The sequence below is a fragment of the Bos indicus genome, chromosome 3, assembly GCF_029378745.1.
Source record: "Bos indicus isolate NIAB-ARS_2022 breed Sahiwal x Tharparkar chromosome 3, NIAB-ARS_B.indTharparkar_mat_pri_1.0, whole genome shotgun sequence".
Taxonomy (NCBI): Eukaryota; Metazoa; Chordata; class Mammalia; order Artiodactyla; family Bovidae; genus Bos; species Bos indicus.
In genome coordinates, this window is record NC_091762.1 from 107,248,102 (window position 1) to 107,254,101 (window position 6,000).

Sequence of the window (6,000 nt, forward strand, 5' to 3'; positions counted from 1 at the left end):
AAGGGAGAGCCTGGAGGGGGCCTGTCCAGAAGGTATGGGGGTCTGTGTCTTCCGGTCCGGTTACCTCATTCCATCCAAGCCGCTCCAGACCCAGTGATAAGAGAGACGGTTATACTAAAAGTTCTACAAGGACATTGCCCTCCCACCCCCAGTCCAGGAAAGCCTTCACTTAAACGAAACCCAGAATCTGAGGATGGACTTTATGGAAGTCCATCAACCCCATAAAATTGTATGCAGAATTGCGTGTGTGTGTATGTGTATGTATCTATGACCCGTATCTTTATCAGCTCATCAAAGGGGTATGTTACTCAAAATAGTTAAAAACCAACAGAAAACACGCCCCTGGTTTGAATCATCCAAGAATAGTGTCAGAGTGTTAAGAACTTGAGCTGACAGCTGATTTGTCGGGCCCCTTGTTTGACCTGGCAGCCCAGGTGCTTCCTCAAGTCTATCTGAATTCTTTGAAGCGGTGCCAGCTATAAAATACTTTTGATATTCTGGAAAGATAAATAGAAAACTGGAGCGTTCTGTTTTCAGAAACTGTATTTGAAAGTCTATTACCGGCAAGCAGTTTCAGTGCTTTCAAGAGATGGTCAAAGTGATGTGATCGAAAAAAGACTAAATCAAAAAAAAAAGAAAGAAGGCTAAATCTATTCTATAACTGTGTATATATATATGTGTGTGTGTGTGTGTGTATTTATATATATGTAATGGTCATACCTGCTGGGATCTGTCTGCCTAACCGTATCTCTGGGATTTTCCTAAACAGTACAAATTTCAGATATTCTCTTCTACTAGACCTTATGCCAGATCAATGTGGCCCAGTATTTGAGTCAGAGAAAATGGGCAATACGACCTCAAGTTCCATTGTTTGCGTCTTTCTGTTGCATATCTTTGTCCTTCCCAGTTTCTCCAAACTTTTTTAAGATCCAAACGTAGGTTTTTTTCTTTGCATTTATCTTTGACAAATAGCAGAAATAATTCTAGAATGACTGAACATACTAAATGCTTAGCTTATTTTATCCTATTTCTTTTCCATAAGGACATAAAGGTTTACAACAGACAAAAACAATACAAAAAACACAAGAGCAACAAACATACAAAACTCCTAGAAATAGAGCACTAGGGCCAAAGAAAAAGGAGATCACAATTATCCTGAGGGTAAACATGGCTGTGACTGAATTTGGTATTTTTGTTCTCAGTGTTCTAGCTGCCAAGGCAAAAGTGAAGACACAGTACATGTTCAATAGATCTTGTCATTTGAAAGGAATCAGTTTATCAGAGAAGACAGAACATAAATTTTTTTGTTTTCATAACACTACATTCTAAATGTGATTTCTCATGTGATTTGTTAGGAACCAGTAAATGATATAATAAAGCAAATAAGCAGATTTAAACAACAAATGCAAAGCATAAATTAAATTGATATTTCTTATGTCCAATAAAAGCCAATGACATAAAAGTAACCTGCTGCTGCTAAGTCGCTTCAGTCGTGTCCGACTCTGTGCGATCCCATAGACGGCAGCCCACCAGGCTCCCCTGTCCCTGGGATTCTCCAGGCAAGAACACTGGAGTGGGTTGCCATTTCCTTCTCCAATGCATGAAAGTGAAAAGTGAAAGTGAAGTCGCTCAGTCGTGTCTGACTCTTAGTGACCCCATGGACTGCAGCCTACCAGGCTCCTCCATCCATGGGATTTTCCAGGCAAGAGTACTGGAGTGGGGTGCCATTGGATGGTTGTTTTTTAAGGGACTTATCTAATGTGGTTCAAGCCAATTGCTTTCTTGTGGTCTAAACTGGTCCAAAGTTAGAGCTCAGAAGGTTTGAAAAGTGTTGTGGTTATACAGTTGGGTCATTGTTCTAAATAGCACCTCTTCTAGCTAGGGCTTTGGTAAGTCCTTTGATAGTCTCTTCTCTGTGATACTTTAAAATTTTGAGAGTGTCTTGTAATATTAGTGTTTTAAAACAGGAAGTTATAATTTGTTTGCATGTCTGACTGTGCTTCAAAGCTATAAATTCCTTGAGAATAATAACCAAGTCTCATTCATGTGTGTTTCCCCATCGCCAGTACACTGCTTGAATACAAGAGGGGTAGGCACAGAAGGAATACTGGTCAAATAAATAAATGGTTATCATTTCAAGGTTGTGCTGTGTCCCTGAAAGCCGGTAGTCCACATTGCTGAATGAGGGTGGATTTAGTTGATTCAGAAACCAAACAAGTAGGTGATATATCCTATTATACACTGAAGATGACAGTGGCCCAACCAGTGAGATGTCCTTGAGGGAAGCAGACGGGCTACTCTGACAACTTCTTAGTATGATGTCTCCTTATGAGGTCATTACCATGGTTCAGGTCTGCTTTGCTTTGCATACTCAGATACTTGACCAGTCATACACATACACCATATACACTACGAATTACCTACCATGGATCAGACACTATATTATCATGGCTGAAGATACTATGGTATAGAAAGAGATATGGTTCCTGCCCTCCTAGGGCTTCCAGTCTATTAGAGATGGCAGACATTAATCAAACTGTAACAACGACAACTGTATAACCACAAACTGTGACAAGTCTATGAAGGAAAAAGACAAGATATTATGAGAGAGTACAGCAGAGGTCTTGTCTTGGAGAACAGTGAAGACTTCCCTGAAGCAGTGATGAGAGAGCTAATTCTTAGGTGTGCTGATAAGGAGTCCAGCGCCCTCAAGGAGGAAGGGGTCCAGGGCTCTTGAGAAGAAGAAAAAGGAGCCTGGGGCTCTAGAGGAGGAGAAAAGGACAAACGTTTTTCTTCTACATTGCTCTGTCTTAGTCAATATAACAATGTATCTTGCTCGAAGACAAGTTTCTCCTTAACAAGAACCTACTGACTATTGTGGGAGAGGATCTGGTAAGAGCTTTCTATTGTTACCTCTAATCTTGTTAATTTAAGATAATATGTTGTAGGAGTGGATCTGGTAAAAGTATTTAAGGCCTTGATAAGACTAGCTAGGGGAGCACTCTCAGTCCCCCTTCTAATGTCTGTATCAGAAGCTTTTTTTTGTCCTTTTTCACTTTAATAAAACTCTGCTACACAAAAGCTCTTGAGTATCAAGCCTGGTCCCTGGTGCCGAAGCTAAATCTTATTCTTCAGAGATCGTAAATCTGACATCGTTCACCATAAACCATCAGTGACATCTGAGCTAGGAATTAACTAAGCAAAGAGAAGTTGGGAACACCCTGATCCAAGGGGACAGCAGTCCTAAGTCCAGTGATAAAAGAGATATAATGTGTTTGAAGAATCAAAAGAAGTCTCAAGTGGCTGTGGTGCAGAGCATGAATGCAGATTCAGGAGAGGAAAAACCAATGCAGAAGGCTAGTGCCTGAGCACTTAACGCCTATCAGTTCAGTTCAGTTCAGTCACTCAATCGTGTCCAGCTCTCTGCAGACATCATGGACTGCAGCACGCCAGGCTTCCCTGTCCATCACCAACTCCCAGAGCTTGCTCAAACTCATGTCCATTGAGTCAGTGATACCATCCAGCCATCTCATCCTCTGTCATCCCCTTCTCCTCCTGCCTTCAATCTTTCCAAGCATCAGGGTCTTTTCTACGGAGTCAGTTATTTGCATCAGATGGCCAAAGTTTTGGAATTTCTGCTTCAGCATCAGTCCTTCCAATGAATATTCAGGACTGATTTCCTCTAGGATTGACTGATTGGATCTCCTAGAGGTCCAAGGGACTCTCTCAATAGAGTCTTCTCCAACACCACAGTTCAAAAACATCAATTCTTTGGCATTCAGCTTTCTTTGGTCCAACTCTCACATCCATACATGACTACTCAAAAAAACAAAGCGCTGACTAGACAGACCTTTGTTGGCAAAGTAACGCCTCTGTTTTTTAACATGCAGTCTAGGTTTGTCATAGCTTTTCTTCCAAGGAGCAAGCATCTTTTAATTTCATGGCTATAGTCACCATCTGCAGTGATTTTTCAGTTCAGTTCAGTTCAGTAGCTCAGTCGTGTATGACTCTTTGCAACCCCATGAATCGCAGCAAGCCAGGCCTCCCTGTCCATCACCAACTCCTGGAGTTCACTCAGACTCACGTCCATCGAGCCAGTGATGCCATCCAGCCATCTCATCCTCTGTTGTCCCCTTCTCCTCCTGCCCCCAATCCCTCCCAGCATCAGTCTTTGCCAATGAGTCAACTCTTCACATGAGGTGGCCAAAGTACTGGAGTTTCAGCTTTAGCATCATTCCTTCCAAAGAAATCCCAGGGCTGATCTCCTTCAGAATGGACTGGTTGGATCTCCTTGCAGTCCAAGGGACTCTCAAGAGTCTTCTCCAACACCACACTTCAAAAGCATCCATTCTTTGGCACTCAGCTTTCTTCACAGTCCAACTCTCACATCCATACATGACCACTGGAAAAACCATAGCCTTGACTAGACGGACCTTTGTTGGCAAAGCAACGTCTCTGCTTTTGAATATGCTATCTAGGTTGGTCATAACTTTTCTTCCAAAGAGTAAGCGTCTTTGAATTTCATGGCTGCAGTCACCATCTGCAGTGATTTTGGAGCCCCCAAAAATAAGGTCTGACACTGTTTCCACTGTTTCCCCATCTATTTCCCATGAAGTGATGGGACCAGATGCCATGATCTTCATTTTCTGAATGTTGAGCTTTAAGCCAACTTTTTCACTCTCCTCTTTCACTTTCATCAAGAGGCTTTTTAGTTCCTCTTCACTTTCTGCCATAAGGGTGGTGTCATCTGCATATCTGAGGTTACTGATATTTCTCCTGGCAATTTTGATTCTAGCTTGTGCTTCTTCCAGCCCAGCGTTTCTCATGATGTACTCTGCATAGAAGTTAAATAAGCAGGGTGACAATGTACAGCCTTGACGTACTCCTTTTCCTATTTGGAACCAGTCTGTTGTTCCATGTCCAGTTCTAATTGTTGCTTCCTAACCTGTATATAGGTTTCTCAAGAGGCAGGTCAGGTGGTCTGGTATTCCCATCTCTTTCAGAATTTTCCACAGTTTATTGTGATCCACACAATCAAAGGCTTTGGCATGGTCAATAATTTGGCAGTGATTTTGGAGCCCCCCAAAATAAAGTCTTTCACTATTTTTATTGTTTCCCCATCTATTTGCCATGAAGTGATGGGATTGGATGCCTGGTCTTAGTTTTCTGAATGATGAGCTTTAAACCAACTTTTTAACTCTCTTCTTTCACTTTCAAGAAGCTCTTTAATTCTTCACTTTCTGCCACAAGGGTGGTGTCATCCACATATCTGAGGTTATTGTTGTATGCAAGGAACCTCCCACCTCCTGGCACACAACAAATTCTTTGCTATCCCTACCTAGGGATGTTTCTATGATAGTTCATTCACCCTGTGGATGCTCGACAATAGATCTGAGACTCTGTTTACTGGTGCCAGCAGTTTTTTGACCCAGGAGGATAGCTGGGCTAAAGTTGGGGCTGGGAATGCAAGGAGCAAAGTATAGCGCCTTCCAAAATCTTCTGGGATACTTTGCCCAAACTTTCCATAGGAGTTTTTTTTATAGTGGCTATTTCCCACCCACCATCCATCAACCCACACCAGTCTGATTTCACCCCTTGTGTTCCACTAAAGCAGGTAAATACCAATGATCAGTGTATGGAGGGAAGTGGACTGACATGAGCAAGTTTACTTCTAGGTATAGAGGTAAGAGAGAAGCAAGACTCAGGTGTGATTCCTGGCTTCTGGCTTTCTCAGCACCATTTTCTGAGAAAGATTTCATTGGACAAGAACCAGACTAGGAAGAAGATATAATGCAGTTTTGGAAATGTTGAATTAGAGGTTCCTTTAAAGGACAACATGGGATTCTCAAGTGTGGTGTGTGTATGTGTGTATGTGTAAATTTGTGGGCCTGGGATTCAGGAAAAGCATAGATTGGAGAAAAACAATGACAGTCATTGCTGTAGAAATGGTCATTGAAGTCATAGGAGAAGCTGTGATTGTCTAGAGTAGGCATTCTTACC